At 36.3% G+C, this 19,643-nt stretch overlaps 1 pseudogene; it reads right to left on the reverse strand.

Moving 5' to 3' along the window:
• Positions 1 to 775: 775 nt before the first annotated feature.
• Positions 776 to 19,643, reverse strand: part of LOC122728856 — a 92,234-nt pseudogene continuing 73,366 nt past the window's right edge.

The raw sequence follows: 19,643 nt of genomic DNA on the forward strand, positions 1-19,643 counted from the left end.
GGAAGTAGGAGGGAAGAAGATTAAATAAGGGGGGAGAGTGACATAAGGGAGGGCAGATCTGAGGAGGTAGTAGATTGAAACAAAACACTGGTGAGGAGGGACAAAATGAGAGGACAAACAGAAGGAAAATAGGATGGAAGAAAAATAGGATGCAGTTAGTAAACATAACTGTGAATGTGAATTGGTTTAATTCTCCCATAAAACAGAAGTGGATAGCAGAGTGGATCAACAACTAGAATGCTACAGCATGTTATTTACCAAAAAGGGCAACAAAATTGTGCATATTCTATGATCTAGTAATACCAGTACTAGGTATGTATCCCAGAGATCATAAAAAGGGGAAAGGACCTACATATACAAAAATATTTATAGCAGCCTTTTTTTTTGTGGTGGCAAATATTGGAAATTGAGAAAGATGACCATCACTTGGAGAATGGCAGAACAAGCTGTGGACTATTTTTTTTTTTTGTGGGGGGGAACCAATTCCAATGTTTAATTCCAGAAAAGCCCCTTGCATGTGACATAAAGGTTCTTTTAACAATGAGATCTCTTTTAAACATTAAACAAAATTAATATAAAGGCAGTATTCTATATGCAAAAGGCCTGAGAATATTGACTTTATATATTTATTTTTTAAACGCCAACACATATTTAGACAACTTTAAATATAGTTCCAACAGAAATACTACGACAACAGCAGCAATGGTCTCATAATGTGTTCTCACATTCAGACACTCGCTGGGATCATCTGAGTTCTTTGATTTAAAAAAAAAAATTATTGGTACACATCTTTCGTATCTTCAATGTAATCTACAATCTCTTGTGGACACATTAACTTTTCAGCATCTATGTCAGGAAGTTCAAACCCAAATTCATCTTCCATGGCCATTATAATTTCTACTTGGTGCAAACTATCCAAGCCCAGGTCTTTCATGAAGTGGGAAGATACTGAAAGCTTTTCTGGATCAATCTTATCATATAGTTTCAAGACATAGAGGACATGGTCCTTAATGCTCACCAGTGTCAGAGGGGGCATGTCACTATACTGGCAGCTCAACTGTAGGGATAACCCAGAAACCTGCATGTGTGCAGGGACAGGAACCACCTCAGCTGCCCTCTGCCGTCACCCCACCGCTGCGCACAGGACCGAGCATCTGCACCAAGGCAAACACAGGGGGCCCGGGGCCCGGATGGTGGTGCCAAAGCTGCGGGCAGGCCAAGCTGTGGAATATGAATGTAGTGGAATACTACTGTGCAATAAGAAATGATGAACAGGCAGATATCAGAAAAACTTGGACAAACTTGGAAAACTGATGCAAACACAAATGAGTAGAACCAGGAAAACATTGTACACAGTATCAGCAACATTGTGTGATGATCATCTATGAATGACTCAGCTCTACTTGCAACATGATCTAAGGAAAATACAAAGGACTCATGAATGAAAATGTTATCAACATCCCCAGGTTAAAAACAGAAAACCCCCCAAAAAACCTGATGGTCCCTGAATGCAGAAAAAGCATATTTTTTTCACTTTATTCTTTTTCATCTTTTTTCCCTTTGATCTGTTTCTTCTTTCACAATTGTGACTAATATGGAAATGTGTTTTACATGATAGCATATGTATAACCTATATGAAGGAGGGAAGCAGAGGGAGTAATGAACAGTTTGGTACTCAAAATTTTGTATAAATGAATGCTGAAAATTGTTTTGACATGCAATTGGGACAAATAAAATACTATAAAAAAGAAAAAAAAGTTTGTATATAGGCATAAATACATACATACATATATATGTATTTTTAATTGAGTTTCAAATTCCCTCTGTCCCACCCTTTCCCACCCATGGTAAGCACACAAAAATGTAATTTTAACTATACATGTGAAATCATGAAAAACATATTTTCATATTATCCATATGGCAAAAAAGCAAGAAAAATAAAGTGTTTGGGGCTAACATAAGTCCCCCTTTTACTGTTCGAACAAAGCTCACAGACAGAAACCCCCCTTCCAGAAAATATGCGCTGATTCTTGGTTAGCTCTTGATAAGAGGGCTGTAAACCACAATGATCCTTCCTGGATGAGGAAGCATTTGCTGGGCACCAAGGATGATGCATTTGCATAGGCGCCAAGGAAACTTCAAAGGACAGAAACATTCTCCTTCATATCATAGATAAGGCCTAAATGGCCCAAGATCTAGGAACCAATCCCCTCATCCTGCTCTTTTGGTGTGAATTTTACACAAAGACATTCCTTCTGCTCACCTCAAGTATAAATATGTCATACTGTCCAAATAAACCTTGCCTTTTGCCTCCACCCGAGTGCATGGGGCCCTTGCAATCCCATCCTGTGTCTCTGTGTCTTTTTTCTTTAACATCTTACCTGTAGCAGCGCCGGAACCTGTTCCAGCAGCCTACTGGATCCAAAACTGTCAATAAAGAATTGAAAAATTCTGTTTCAATCTACATTCAAACTCCATCAGTTCTCTATCTGGTGGTAGAAATCATTTTTTGTCACCAATATTTTGGAATTGTCTTGGTTTTTTGTTTTGTTTTTGTTTTTTGTTTAGTTGTTTTTTTCTTTTTTGGGGGGGCAGGGCAATGGGGATTAAGTGACTTGCCCATGGTCACACAACTAGTAAATGTCAAGTGTCAGAGGCCAGATTTTGAACACAGGTCCTCCTGAATCCAGGGCCAGTGCTTTATCCACTGCACCACCTAGCTGCGCCCTTGGAATTGTCTTGGACACAACTCCACTAATAGGGCTGATAAACTGTTGGTGTAAGCTATGAACTAGGGAATACTATTGTGCTATAAAAGATGATGTGCAAGATAGCTTCAGGAAAATCTGAGAAAACTTATTGGAACTGATGCAAAATAAAGTGAACAGAAGGAAGAGAACATTATGCATACTAATAGCAATAGTGGAAGAATGTGAAAGATTTAGATATTTTTATCAAGAGAGTTTTCTAAGACCATCCCAAAGGACCCATAATGAAAAACATCATTCAGCTCCAGAGAGAGAACTGGTGAACTTGGAATGAAGATTGAAAAATAGCTTTTTTTGTAGTTTCTTTATTGTTTCTTATTTTTTCTCTGCTTTCTTTTATGGCATGGCTAATGTAGAAATATGTTTTGTATAACTTCATATTTATATTGATGTAAAATTAATTGCCTTTTCACATAGTGTGAGGGTTAAAAAAGAGGAAGAAATTTTGGAACTCAAAAATTTTTAAAAAGGATTTAAAAGGAAAATATTTAACAAAATAAATAAAAGGTATATTTTAAAAGGGAACACTGGTGACCTTTGAGAAAGAATTTTCCAGAGAATGTTGGCCAACTCATAGTAGTTTGAAAAATAAGGATGACATGAAGAAATGGAGACATCTTTCTAGATATGTAGCAGTGTTGTGGAGTTCATAGCATAAATCAATCAAGTAGTAACTATAAGACTATTAAAGGGACAAATATGTTTCATCAATTAAGTTATGTTGATGTTGATGAAAATGTTATAGTGGTTAGATTTTTTTTTTAAATTGTCCTTCCCCTGAAAATCAGTTTGGTAAAAATGATGGTGACAACTGACTTTTAAATAGAACATTATATTTTGCAAAATGTTTTACACATAGTATCTCATTTGGGCGACATAGCAACTATGGCAGGCAGGAATTCATTTTTAACTTTGACTTCTCTGCCATGTCCCCATTCTGGTACCTTCTCCCTTTGCTCTTCATTTTCAGCTTTTTTTTTTCTGTTGTCTTCTTTCATTACATTATATGCTCCTTGATGGCAGGGAAAATCTTTTTTTTTTCTTTGTAAATTTATGTCCTAAGTGCTTATCACACTGCGTGGCATTTATTAAGTATAAATGTTTGTTGACTGATTGACTAGTTAATATTTATAATCTCCAATTTGATGTTGAAGAAACTAAGGCTTATGGAAATTCAATAAGTTGCCCAGAATTCTGTGTCTGAGGCAGTGTTTTGCACCAGGATTTTCTGACTTTTTGCCTAGTGCTTTTTTCATGCCTTATATAACTGAATCTACAAATAAACCTTGCATGACACAGTCCCAGCCAGCACTACAGCTATGCTGCCACCACTTTTAATGGTAGTGCCAAATGTTTTGGGAGTTAAAAGACCTAGTTTAAATCCTGGCTCTGCCACATTTAACCTATGTTACCATGGGAAAGTCACTTCAAACTCCTTCCAACTGTTTCCTTATTTATAAAATAAAGATTTTGAGTCACGTGATCTGGATATTTCTTTTCTAGATCTAATGATATCTTACAGAAGATGAAGGCTTAATTACCACAGATCACTTAATCCTACAATAAAATACTAAGCATGATTTGTTAAAATAAACATTTCAAGCATCAACTTTTTAAAAATGGTTTTAGGGAGCAGCTAGGTGTCACAATGGATAAAGCACTGGCCCTGGATTCAGGAGAACCTGAGTTCAAATCTGGTTTCAGACACTTGACACTTACTAGCTGTGAGACCCTGGGCAAGTCACTTAACCCTTACTGCCTCATAAAACACACACATAACCCCCCCCCACACACACACACACACAAACAAAACAAAACAAAGAAACCCAAAAACTATAAAATAAAAATGGTGTTTAAGTCATCACCTCTCTGTTAGGAATCAGGTAGCATTCTTCTTCACAGGTCCTCTAGACTAACTCTTAGTCACTACATTAATTAGAGTTCTTAAGTCTTTCAGAGTTGTTCATGTTTACAATGTTTACTATTTATTCTCCTGAGTCTGTTCACTTCACTCTATACCATTTTACACAACTTCCCAAGTTTTTCTGAATGTATCATGTCTTATAGAACAGTGGCATTCTATTATGTTCATATACCACAATTTATTTAGCCAATCCCCAATTGATGGGCACCCGCTCCTTAGTTTTTGTTCTTTTATTCCACAAAAACAAATACTCCTATGAATATTCTTGTACTTATGGATCCTTTTAATCTTTCCCTGAACACTGCTCAGCAGTGGTATTGTCTGTCAAGGGGCCTAACTTTGGCGGCCTAATTCCAAATTGCTTTCTAGAATGAGTAGATCAATTAACAGTTTAAATTCCAGTACATTAATATGCCTATTTTCTCAAAGGCCTGAAACATTTGCCAAGAAGAATAAACTACATAATTTTTTTTAAAATGAGCAAAGTAGGAATTTGTTTTGCTTGATTATGCCTTATTTTTTTTAACTTTGTGTTCCAAATTCTCTTCCTCCTTCCCTCCCCACACTCTCCCCCCAAAAAACCAATCAATTCAATATAAGCAATACATGAACAGTCATGCAAAACATTTTCCACTTTAGCAAGGTAGTGAAAGAAAACTGAAAAAAACAAAACTACAGATAAAGGAACTAATAAAAAAATATGTTTTAATCTGTATTCAGACACCATCAGTTCTCTCTCTGTAGATGTACTGCATTTTTCATAGGACCTTCAGAGTTGTGTTGGATCATTGCATTGCTGAAAATAAACAAGTCATTCACATCTTACAGTACTGCTGTTATTTTGTAAACAGGACATTTCACATTGCATCAGCTCATGTAGGTATTTATGAGTTTTTCTGATAGCATCATATACATAATTTTTTATATAATAAACTACATTTATATAGTACTTTAAAGAGAGATTTCCTTACAATAAATCCATGAGGTTGATTTTTTTTGGGGGGGTGAGGCAGTTGGGGTTAAGTGACTTACCCAAGGTCACACAGCTAGTAAGTATTAAGTGTCTGAGGTCGGATTTGAACTCAGGTCCTCTTGAATCCAGGACCAGTGCTCTATCCACTGCACCAGCTAGAGGTTGATTCTTTTAATTTTTTTTTTTTTTAGTGAGGCAATTGGGGTTAAATGACTTGCCCAGGGTCACACAGCTAGTAAGTGTTAAGGGTCTGAGGTCGGATTTGAACTCAGGTACTCCTGAATCCAGGCCGGTGCTCTATCCACTGCGCCACCTAGCTGCCCCGAGGTTGATTCTTGAAACAAGAGTAATAGATAACATTTATATAGTACCTTATACCTGACAAAGAATTTTCTTCACAATAACCCAGCATTGTAAATACCAGGTTTTATCATCATCAATCAATTATCATCATCATTAATCCATCCTTATTGTCATCAATAATACTATTCTTCATCCAGTAATCATCAATCAATCAATCATCATCATCATCATCATCTTACATTACTCTTGCCTCTGCTTCAAAATTTTTTCACAGTTACTATTGTTAACTGTCTCCCTCAATCCTATTCCTTATTTACTCTATTTTCCGTCTTCTTTCACCCTATCCTCCTCAAAAGTGATTTGCTTCTGAATGCCCCCTCTCCCAATCTGCCCTCCCTTCTTTTACCCCTCCCTCCTTATCTAGTTCCCCTCCTACTTTTCTGCATGTTTATATAGATTACTACACTCAATTTAGTGTGTATGTTATTCTCTATTTGAGCCAACTCTTATGAGATTAAGGTCTTTGAGCCCATTCTGATGAGTGTAAGACTCATTCTCTGCCCTGCTTAAATAGATTACTCCAACCAATTCAATATGTATATTATTCCCTCCTGGAGCCAACTCTGATGAGATTATGGTCTTTAATCCAATCACTGCCCTGCTTCTCCCCCATATCTTCTCCCATTCCATAAGCCTTCCTTGTTGCTTTAATGTGGGATTTCACCACATTCTACCTCTATCCTTTCCCCTCCCGCAGTGCATCCCTCTTACACTTCAATTTTATCCTAAAGATCATGAGGCAGCTAGGTGACACATTGGCCAAAGCACCCATCTTAGAAACAGGAGGACCTGAGCACAAATCCAGCCCCAGACAAAAGACACTCACCCACTGCAGGACTCCAGACAAGTCACCGAACTCTAGTCACAACACAGAAACAAAAATAGATGAACAAAAAAATGCTTTACAGATATCATCCCTTCATAATCAATTCCCACCCGTACCCTCTGTTTAAAATTATTCCTATCATCTGCCCTAATACTGAGCAAGTTTTTATGAGTTAGACATATCATCTTCCCATACAGGAATGTACATCATTTAACCTTTTAATATCCCTCTTAATTCCTTTTTTTTTTGTTTACTTTTTATGCTTCTCTAGGGTCTTGTATTTGGGAGTCAAATTTACTATTCCCTTCAGGTATTTTCATCACAAATACCTGAAACTCCACTTTTTAATTAAAGTCCCATTTTTTCGCCCCAGAAAGATTAGACTCAGGTTTTCTGGGTAGATGATTCTTGGTTGTAATCCCAATTCCTTTTCCCTCTAGAATATCATATCCCATGCCCTCTGATCCTTTAATGAATTAGCTGCTAAATATTGTGCTATCCTGACTGTGGCTCCACAGTACTTAGATTGTTTCTTTTTGGATGCTTGTGATATTTCCTCCATGACCTGGGAGCTCTGGAATTTAGCTATAATATTCTTGGGAGTTTTCATTTTGGGATCTCTTTCAGGAGATAATCAGCGGATTCTTTCAATTTCTACTTTACCTTCTGTTTCTAGAGTATCAGTGCTATTTTTCCCTGGAAGATGATGTCTAAGTTCCTTCCTTGATTATGGTTTTCAGGTAGGCCAATAATTTTCAAATGATCTCTCCTGGATCTATATTCCTGGTCAGCTGTTTTACAAGGAGATATTTCATGTTGACCTCTATTTTTTTTATTCATTTGGGTTGGCTTTCTGTCTTGATTTCCCATAAAGTCATTAGCTTCTATTTGCTCAATCTTAATTTTTAAGGAATGATTTTCTTCAAAGAGCTATTGTGCCTCCTTTTCTATTTGGCCAATTTATCTTTTCAAGCTGTTGAATTTTGTTTCATTCTCATTTCTCTTTCCATTTTTTCCTCTACCTCTCTTACTTTATCTTCAAAGTCCTTTTTGAGCACCTCTATGGCCTGAGACTAATTTATATTTTTCTTGCAAGTTTTGGATGTAAGAGCCCTGGCATTGCCATCCTCTTCTGAGGGTGCACCTTGATCTTCCTTGTCACTAAAGAAACTTTCTATGGTCCACATCTGTCTCTGTCTGCTCATCTTGCCTGTCTTTTCCTTGACTGTTAACTCCTTATTAAAGTGGGGCACTGTTTCCAGGTTGTACTGTCCCAAGCATCAGGGGGTCCCAGGTGGTATGATTTAATGAGGGGAGGTTATGCACTTGCCTGGGCTGTTCTCTGGTCCATGGATAACCCCAGACCAACTTGCTAATTAACCAGGCAGCAACACTTTGTGTGCTGTGGTTGTTAGTTCTGATGTGACTGCACCCCTTCCCCACATGGGGCACCATCACTCAAGCCTACTTCCTGGTTCCAGTAGAGGCAAAACACCCAAGTTCTTCCTCAGCACTAGCAGAGATCACTGTAATTCCCCCTGGTCAACTGCTCATACCTCTCACCAGACTGTGAGATGAATTCCAGAAGATGCTGTTACTTCAGCTGATTCAGAGACTCTCAGAGTATCTTTCTCTGGTGAGGCCTGCCTGGGACTGAATCTGTGTCAGCATGACCACAGGGTTGGGCTCCACTCCTTCCCTGGCAGAGCAGCCCCCTCCTGCTGACCTTATAAGTTGTCTTTGACTGGAAAATGATCTCAACCCATTCTTTTGTGGGTACTGCTGCTCAAGGAATTCCCTTATGGCATTATTTGGAGGTTTTTTGGAGTGATTGTGTCATGAGTTCTGAGACATTATTGCCTTTCCTTCACCATTTTGGCTCCACCCCTGGAAATTGATTATGCCTTATTTTTTTTAATTTTAATTTTTTTTTAGGCAATGGGGGTTAAGTGACTTGCCCATGGTCACACAGCTAGTAAGTGTCAAATGTCTGAGGCCGGATTTGAACTCAGGTACTCCTGAATCCAGGGCCGGTGCTTTAACCACTGCGCCATCTAGCTGCCCCCTGATTATGCCTTATTTTTAAGGTAGTATTCTTTTTCTTCCAGTAAGAAATAGATATGAATGAGAGAAAAATAGTTGTAATTGATTACAGTGAAAGAAAAAAAGACAAAATTAAAAAAAAATATTTGTTAACTCTACAGGAAGAATATTAGGTATTTGAGTATATAAATTTCCTTGTCACTAGCTAATCTCCTTTGCCAAATAATTATTACATTTCTTTAAGTGCTGCATTCTGTGATGTTCCCTTCCTCATATAGGATTAATTCATGAAGTTAATTCAGAGCCAGTTTAGTGTGTTCATTGCTATGTACTTGTATATTCTGATCTGAGGACTCCCATAAAAATGCCTTTGAGTATTTATTAAATATTCTCAGTTTGTTAGACCATTGAATCATAGGATCATTAATTGATAGGCGAATGATACTTTAACAGCCATCAAATATAACCCCTTCATTTTGTAGATATGGAAACTGAGGCTTAGAGAATTTAAATGATTTGCCAAGAAATTGAAAGAATTCACTGATCACCTCCTGAAAGAGATTCCAGAATGAACACCTCCAGGAATATTATAGCCAAATTGCAGAACTCTCAAGTCAGGAAAAAATATTGCAAGCAGCCAGAACAAAACAATTCACTTATGGTAGAGCCACAGTCAGGATAACCCAAGATCTAGCAGCTTCTATATTTAAAGGTTCAGAGGGCTTGGTATATGGTATTCTGGAGGGTAAAGGAACTGGGATTACAACCAAGAATCACCTACTCAGCAAAACTTGTATAATCTTTCAGGGTAAAATATGGGAATTCACTGAAAGAGAGGCATTTCAGACATTTGTGATGAAAAGACCTTAGCTGAATAGAAAATTTGACTTTCAAATACAAGACCCTAGAGAAGCATAAAAAGGTAAATAGGAAAAAGAAATGATAAGGGGTATGAAAAGGTTAAACTGTTTACATTCCTACACGAGAAGATGATACTTGTAACTCATAAGAACTTTCTCATTATTAGGGCAGCTGAATGGATTATATTTAAACAGAGGTTACAGCTATGAGTTGAATATGAAGGGTTAATATCTTTAAAAAATTAATGGATGATAGGAATACACTGGGAGAAAGGGAAAGGGGGAGGTGGAATGGGGTAAAATATCTTACAAAGAAGAAGCAAGAAAATGCTTAGGAGTAGAGAGGAAAATGGGGGAGGTGCAAGGGGGCAGTGAGCCTTATTCTAATCAGAATTGGCTCAAAGAGGGAATAATATACACACTCAGTTGGGTATAGTAATGTAAGCTTACCCTGCAGGAAAGTAGGAGAGAAAGGGAATGGGGGCAGGAGTTAAAAGGCAGGAGGGCAGATTAGTAAGGGGGCATTCATAAGCAAAACACTTTTGAGGAGGGAAAGGGTAAAAGAAGGTAGAAAATAGAGTAAATATCATGGGGAGGGAATAAGATTGAGGGAAATACAGTTAGCAATATTAATTGTGAAAAAAATTTGAAGATGGGGCAAGAGCAATTTAAGATGATGATGGTAGTGGTGATGATGATGATAAAATTAATTTTTCTGGGTGATTGTGAAGAAAATTCTTTGTCAGGTATAATGTACTTCATAAATGTTATCTATCATTCTTGTTTGCATTAATTAACATTATGGGTTTATTTTAAGGAAATTTCTATTTAAAGTACTATGTAAATGCAGTTTACTATATAAAAATGATGAGCAGGAACCTATCAGAAAATCCTGGAAAGACTTACATGAGCTGATGCAAAATGAAATGTACTATATACAAAATAACAGCAATATTGTAAGATGATCTGCTGTGAATGACTTAGTTATTTTCAGTAATACAATGATCCAAGACATCTATGAAGGACTTATGAAAAATGCAATCAATTTACAGAGAAAGAATTGATGGTATCTGAATACAGAATAAAATATAATTAATTTGTTTGTTCATTTTGCTAAAGTTTTTTGTTGTTGTTGTTCTGTTTTCTTTCACAATCTGTCTAATGTGGAAATGTTTTGTGTGACTACACATGTATAACTTATATTGAATTGCTTGACTTCTTGGGGGGTTGTGGAGGCAGGGAGGAAGAGAATTTGGAACACAAAGTTTTAAAAATTGATCTTAAAATTTGTTTTTAAATATAGTTTGGGAAAAATAAAATTCTAAATTCTGTGGCCTAGTCTCTGTTGGCTTGACCTGAAATTGATTGTATTCCATTCTCACCATGTGCAATGGATCTTTTCTACCAACCTTCTAAGTGGTTTTGGGCTGGAAAATTGTTTTACTCCATCCTTTTGTGGGTTCTGCCACTCCAAAATTTGTTTTGAGGCATTTTATTAAAGGTATTTTGGGGGAAATTTGGGAAAACTTATGTGAGTCCCTGCCTTTTGTCCCTTTTCTCGGCTCTGTCCCTTTAAATATTGTAAACATTGTAAAATTTTATTTTTCTAGGCAGAATTTGCCCCCAGCAATTTTTGCTTGCTTCTACTCCAAGAAATTAAGTAAGATAGAAGAAATATCAGATTATGATTTGGAGACTTTCCCATTATGTGGCTTTGAGAAAAGAATAAAATATCTTTGTAGTTGGCTGGTCATCTCATTCATCATTTTTTTTAGGGGGGGGCATGGAAATGAGGGTTAAGTGACTTGCCCAGGGTCACAAAGCTTTTAAGTGTCAAGTGTCTGAGGCCAGATTTGAACTCAGGTCCTCCTGAATCCAGGGCTGTTGCTTTATCCATTGTGCCACTTAGCTGCCCCATCTCATTCAACTTCCTAAAGCCAGTGTCCCCTCTACAACATTCACAGTAAATGGTCATCCAACATGGAAGATAGCTACCTTTTAAGAGGCTGACAGATCTTACTTGACTAATACCATTTCATTAATCCTTTAGGTTAACTTAATTGAACAAGCTACCAGTAGCCTTCAGAAATTACATTAGAAAAGGAGTCCTCATTACTAGTTAAGATAAAAAAAAAAAAACTAGTATTGAGAACTCTCTTCCTTTTTGAGAGGACAGTAAATGGCTGAGAATTACAATACAGGATGCACATTTATGAGTAGTTGATGGTCCTGATACATAATATGAGATCACAAAGTAATAATTATTTTCTTTAATAAATGTACCCAATAAATTATTTAGATGAATATTTAAAACAATATGGCTACATATTTGTTAAATGCTATTGCCTTCACTGACAACACTTATGGAAAACCACTTCTGGAATTATCTTTGGATTCAATTTATGAGCCACATGAGAAAATCAGTCTCTTTAGTATCCCTCTATATAATTCTAAATTTGGCTCATAGAGAAATCAGAAACTAAATGAATCATTTCATTTCTACTGAATGTTATTAAAAAGATTAAAAACAAACCAAATGCATGAAAAAAATAATAATTTTTGATCATTGAGTATAGGTATGACCCATTTAATGCTGCTAATTGGTTCTACCAAAATGTGATTATGGGAAAAATGACATCACATTGGGTGGCTGGTCCCATAGGAACAATGTTATAAAGTGGCATTCAGAATAACACCACAACAGGGTTTCACAATTATATGGAGTGATGTGGTTAAAGATGCATTAAAATTGTTGTTCCAAATGATGCTGATTGGAGCAGTCTCACTATTACCTTTAGTTGCAAAGATATATAATGCATGAAAGACCATAATTAATCCATTAATAAATCACTCAATAGGCATTTATTAAAACCTACTATGAATTAGGCACTATGCTAGGGTCTAGGAACACAAATACAAAGGTGAGATAATCCCTACCTTCAAGGAACTTTTATTTTAATAAAGGGATGCACATATAAGGTAGCTAGGTGATAAGTATTTAGTTCCCACCACATAGTAGGTATATTTAAAAAGTGTATTTACTGACTGATTTGGTAACTGTTCTTTCTCTCAAATGAAGCAATCATTCATCTTAATGAATGCCTAGCAATCTGTATTTGAAGCTTTGAGATCCTTTCCCCTTCTCACTTTCTTTTTCCCACCATATACATATACCGAACAGTGTTCAATATCTTGTATGGATCCCACTGGAGAAACCAATTCTTCTATAACCTTCTCCAAGAATATTGGGGAAAAAAGTCTCCTATTGGATTCGGTGCTGTTAGGTTGTCTTTTCCCTATAGGCAAGTCTTTCTCCTCAGAGTCTATTCCTCTTAATTCTTTTCAGTGTACCTTGGTCTGTCTCCCTAATTTGGAATATAAGCCCTTGGGAAAGAACTGTGTCTTATCCTATATCCAGTTGCTGCTGAATAAACATTATTAATTATTATTATTCATATTCATAATGATGTCAGGTTCTGGCTAATCAATTTTAATTCAGCTTAATCTAGTTCAATTAAGTTTAATTTAAGAGGTGCTGCACTGATATTTTTCTCTTACATAGAATTCTAATTTTACTCTCTGAACTTGATTTCCCTTCTCCTCTTTTTTTTTTGCCTTATCCACTTCCTTTCCAGAAGAAAATGCATTTCTGTGCTAGTGCTTAGATGCCTTTTATTTGATTAATGTCTTTAAACTAGATAATTGCCTGTTCTTTTCTATTTAGAGATATGTTCTCCCATCTTTTTAGAGCTAGACTGATTCTGTCCTTTATGGAAAGGAGGAATTCTATCCTGAACAAACTTGGAAATCATAGTCAAGTTAAGGAAGGACAGGAAAGAGAAAAGGTTATCAGCTGACTCTCTAATTTGGGCACCATTCAGTCCTGCATAAGCCTGCAATCTTTTTGTCCTGTGGACATATATGCAGGGCATGCTGGAGTTTAGGCTAGAACATCTATTTAGCTCCTCATTCACTTCTGGTCAGTGCCTCACAGCTGAAAATTTAAAAACTCATTCTTTTTTTTTTCTCTTCATCCTAAAGCCGTATGTGGTTAAATATCATAGAAATCAGGTAGTAATTCTAAGAAGTGAAGAAAAGTGAAGAATTTGACATTTTGGCTTAAGACATATTGTGGCCCTGCAGTACTTCCCTGGAATATTTCCCTATCTATCAGAGCTCCTTCTTCTCTTCTATCAGGGAAGGTTGACTGTTTCTCAGTTTAGCTGTTCCTGTCAGTCCTTTGGTACAACTTTGTGATGCACTAATTGCTTCCTTAGATTTTTTGTTTGTTTGTTTGTTTATTTTTAGAAGTGTATACAGGTCTCTTTATATTTTGTCTGATACTGAGAACGCTTAGGATGACCCTAGTTTTATTTCGAGTCTCTTTACATGGGTGGTTGCTGTTTACCCAATAGATATTTTACATATTCAGCAAGATTTCTGTATTCTTTCTCTTCAGGATCCTAGCCATTTCTTCTGCTTTTATATAGCATATGTTGTTATGACTTAGCCAAACTTCTTGGGACAAAGAATGGTCAATGGGTTTGGACATCCTAAGATTCTCACAGCTGGGTGTCCCCCATGAGCTAGAAATTATGGCACGCCTCATATCCATTCTTGCCTGCTGCCCTATTATGGGAACAGCTTGCTACCTCATTTTGCTCAGCAAGTAGCTCCCTATTGTGCTTTCTATGTAGGTCTGCTGGAAGTGCAGCTCTCATCCGTTGAGAAATCATCACCTTGATGTTTCCAGAATCATAGAATCTTAAAGCTGCATACCCTCTTCAATCTCTCACTCTTGTACTGTTATGCCCTAAGCATTGTAGTGATCAAGGCCACTGCTATATCATCACTCTGGAAGGGTTTTATGAAAAAAAAGCAAGCCTTCAAAGGGGAATTGAAAGGAAGCCCAACTTATACATCAGCAACTATCACTGCTATTCATTCTTTTCATAAACTCTCCTTGCCTGGCATTATTTCTGCAGCAACTCTTATAAGACTGTATATTTCATTGTTCACTCTCCTAGTCATCTCATCTGCTATCCTTTTACTTTTCAGGCAAATATACTGTAGTCTCAACTCACCAAGTGTTGAAATAAATAAACATCTGCTCATGCACATCCAGTTGAAATAAAGACCAAAGCCCTAAGCTTTTTTTAGCTGACATGCTTTTCATACATATGTGATATTTTATACTGATTAAGAAGAATGGTATGTGTTCCTCAGGTATGACAGCATGGAAATCCCACTAAACTTTAACATTTCAATAGTTAATTATCAAGAATTTTGAGGTGACGATGATGATGATGATAGGTAAAATTTCGCTAAGAGCTTACATAGTACTTTTCATATTATCTCATTTAATCCCCACAAAAACCCTCTAATCTAGGTATTATTATTATCCTTATTTTTACCCCCTCTTGGAAAAAGCTTGCTATGTCATATTACTCAGCAAATAGCTCCTTATTGTGCTGGAAACTGAGACAGAGAAGGTTAAGTGACTTGCCCAGGATCATATAGCTTATAAGTATTGCTCAAAAAATTAAACACTTTTGATTTGTTGTGAATTAACCAAAGAAGGAAAATAATGCAGGGAAAAGATCATTTGATTTGCAATTTGATAACCCAGATTTGAGTCTCATCTTTCAAGGATAAATTACTTAGCTACCTGATCCTTGAATTCCTTATAAATATAATAAAAAGAGTTGGATTTGTTCAGTCATATCTGATAATTGATGATGCTATTTGGGGTTTTCTTGGCAAGATACTGTAGTGGTTTGCCATTTCCTTCTCTAACTCACTTTACAGATAAAGAAACTGATGCAGAGTTAAGTGATTTTTCCAGTGCCAGACAACTAGTAAAGGTCTGAGGACAGATTTGAACTCAAGTCTTTCTGAATCCAGGCCCAATATTCTATCTACTGTGCCACCTAGCTGCTCCTAACAGATTAGGTGTCTATTAACATCCCTTCCGAAGACAAATCTGTAACTATAAAATGGCTGAGTGATTCTGTCAAGAAACTATAAAAAATATCTTTTATAATCTATTAATTGCCAATGATATCTTAATTGCCATATGTAATTGTCTTTTTTGAGTTTTCATCATTCTTGACCTCTCTGACACATGGAAACTTGATGAACAATCTCCTCCTGGCTTTTCTTTCCAATAGTGAGTTACTCCCTCCTGCTTGGCTTCTTCTCAGTCTCCTAGTTTATTGTCTATTTCACAATAAGTTATGGTGGTTGTTTCCCAAAGCTCTGACCTAGACTTTTTTCTCTTTTCTCTCTGCACTTTTATCAGTTCACATGAATTTAATTATCAGCTCTATAGAACTGACCAGAAATTCTCAATAACCAGCCCCAGTATCTCCTTTGTACTTCAGTCCCATATCATTAATCACCCTTTAAACTTTTCAAATCATTGCAAAGACAATATGCACTTTCAAACTAAGTTCAAATTGATTTTCTTTTCCTCTAAATTCACTTTTCCAAACTTCCCTATATCTGTTTCAGACACCATCATTATTCCAGTATTCCAGATTTGTAACCTTGGTACTATCCTTAACTCTTTATTCTTGCTTAGCTTTCAGTCTTTTGCCAACTCTCATCATCTCTGCCTCCCTTGCATCCTTCATTTTTATTCTACTCATATAATCAACACCTTAGTGCATGCCCTCATTATCTCTTGCCTAGATTATTTCAATGGATTCCTAACTCATGTTTCTGCCTCATATCTCTTGTCATACCAACATATCTTCCACACAGCTGCCTAAGTGATTTTCCTTTAGCATCAACCCAAACGTATAACTCCTTTACCCAATAAACTCCAAAGGTTCTCTTTTTTTTAACTTGTTTTTTTTAGTTGACGTAATCGAGGTTAAGTGACTTGCCAAGGGTCACACAGCTAGTAAGTGTTAAGTGTCTGAGGCTGGATTTGAACTCAGGTATTCCTGACTCCAGGGCCAGTGCTCTATCCACTGTGCCACCTAGATGCCCCAGGTTCTCTAACTTCTTAGAAAAAAAAATGTAAGCTCTTTGCTTTAGCTTTTAAAACCCATTATATTCATTCCCAACATATCTTACCATCCTCATTGCACACTACTACTTGCCCTGTACTCTAAAATCTTGTCAAACTGGCTTCTCTATTCTTCATTCATGGTCCTCTGTCCTCCATCTCTCTACATTTTCACAGGCATTTCCCCCTGTCTGGAATGCTGTTTCTCTTTACTTTTACAATGTGTAATTTTTCTTTTACTTTAAGATGTAGCTCAAATACTAGTAACTTTTCTTATCCCATCAACTACTACTGATCTTCTTCCCTATATTGCATTTATATGTTTTGATTTTTATGATCCCCCTTATTCCTTCTGTGTACATATCTATCTCTTCTGTATCTATCTATATAGATGAGCTAGAGATATTTTTAATATGTACATAGGTAGCTATATGTAGGTATGATATATAGTTATGTACTTATAGAAAGACATCTATAGCACAGATAAAAATATAGAAAATTATATATGCATATATATGATGTAGATATATATGTGTGCAGACATACAGACATATTTATCTATGCAATCAATAGAGATGCATATAGTTAAACATATCTGTATGTATGTACATGCATGTATATGATATATGCATATATACAGATATCTCAAGCATATTTATATAGATAAATATATACTTTTCTTCCCAGTTATAAGCATCTTGAGACTGAGGATTATTGAATTGTCTGTATTTGTATTGTCAGCACATAACACTTGCAGAACATAGTATATGCTTAATAAATTCAGAGTTGATTGGTCAGACAAAATTGAAAGTGATAAAGATACTATTTTTATGTATATATGCTCTAAATTAGGAATAGCAACATATATACCTTGGGAAGCGCCAACATCTATGTGCCAATATCTTGGCTATAAAGTCAAGGGTAGTGCACTAGAAATAGTAGTGGACTTGAAGTAAATATACCAAGATTCTAGTATTAGCTCTCTCATCAATTAACTATGCGACTTTAGACAATCTTTCTAAACCCTTGTGTTTTCTTTTCTCTGAAATAAAGAAAATAACTTTTCTACTTCATATCCCTGCTATATTATCTTTGAATAGTAAGATAGTGAAGTTTTTTTACTTTGAATAGGGATATATCAAGGACCAGTTTAGGCTACCAATACAGAAGACATTTTCTCTATGACTTATTAGAGGGTTTTTTAATGTTCTTGGGACCAAAGCATATCACATAGTCAAATTGGTGCTAATCCTCTATGAACTTATCTAAATTGTTTCTTAATTAAAGCCCAGGTAGTACATCACAATTATTGTACTTGAAACTTTTTTAGCTCATTACAGTCATCCAAGGCTTGCTCTCACCTGGCACAACTTTCAAGAACCCACAGTTTTCTCTATACATCAATGAGAATTAAAAGCTATTAAGCTTCCCTTCATTTCTTGTACTTTAGAATGATAACATGAATTTAATGGTGTTCAAGATTTAGTAAATCCAGGATAGCTAAAGACCAATCAATCAATTAATTACCAAATCTATTTAAATGCTTACTAAGAACTCTACAATATACTGGGAATACTTAGACCAAAAAAAATGAAGCGGCCTTCAGTGAGGCCTTCGTTTTTATTCTGTTGGGGAAATGTTATAAACATACATGTGCACACACACATACAATAAATATAAATTCCATTAGTGGGGTTGGAATGGATGGGGAGGCAACAACTGGGGGAATTAGGAGCCAATGTATAGTATACGTAACTCCACAGATGACTCAAAATCCCCTTAAACAACTCTTAAGTTATTCTAAATGGAAGGGTCTAAGATGAGGAAGAAAGAAAAATTTTCCATAGTGCAAATGTACTTTAAGAAGTGGTGTGGGAGGGGCAGCTAGGTGGTGCAGTGGATAGAGCACCTGCCCTGGAGTCAGGAGTACCTGAGTTCAAATCCGGCCTCAGACACTTGACACTTACTAGCTGTGTGACCCTAGGCAAGTCACTTAACCCCAATTGCCTCACTAAAAAAAAAAAAAGAAAAAAAAGAAGTGGTGTGGGTGACTGACAACATTCTCTTGAAATCATTTTCACTCTTATTTCTGGGATATTTTAACACATGACTATCAGGCCTAAAAGTGTTCTGATTCATGTAGAATTAGGCACATACATTTAAAGGAGAAGAGATTCCCCCCCCCCAAAAAAAAGTCTACAAATATTAGAAAGCTTGCCTTAGGCAGTCATTTACATCTCGACTGTGAATAAATGCATCAAGAATGATTGATGGATAAAACTCACAAAATAACCAAAGAGCAAAAAAGAAAAGGAAACTAAATAGCAACTGAAAAGTAAAATCCGAGGTAATACTTTGACCTGGGCTTACAACATCCAGGAGATGCAGAATATGTTCATTCCCTCCATCCATTACATATTCTTCTCTTCTTTAGTCCTGAAAATAGCATGTGACCTGTGAAACATCCTATTAGTTGTCTCAGGAAAGCATATTTTCTTCTGAAGAGAAAAAAAGGTTTAAATATCATGGGAAAAAGTACAAGCACAAAGCCAAACATGCTAGGGTCTGTGTTCAGCACTCATTCAAAATGTCATGGCATTCTAACACATTTCTGTTTCCTAATGGAGCTTCACTTGGGTCTAATCACTTTCAGGCCCTGCTGGGTTGTATGCCCTGGCATCTCTTTTTAATATTAAAAAAGTCCTCATCTAAGCTACAGCTATTTTTTTAAAAGCTTATAAAAACTAGCTGCAGGATTAGAAAACCAAAAGGAATCTTCCATTATTAAGACTCAATCAATCAGCCCGAATAAAATTAAAAGTGTAATTGAATGACCAGTAAGCATTTATTAAGTACTTACCTTGTGTCATC

This window comes from Dromiciops gliroides, chromosome 5 (assembly GCF_019393635.1).
Source record: "Dromiciops gliroides isolate mDroGli1 chromosome 5, mDroGli1.pri, whole genome shotgun sequence".
NCBI classification, from domain to species: Eukaryota; Metazoa; Chordata; class Mammalia; order Microbiotheria; family Microbiotheriidae; genus Dromiciops; species Dromiciops gliroides.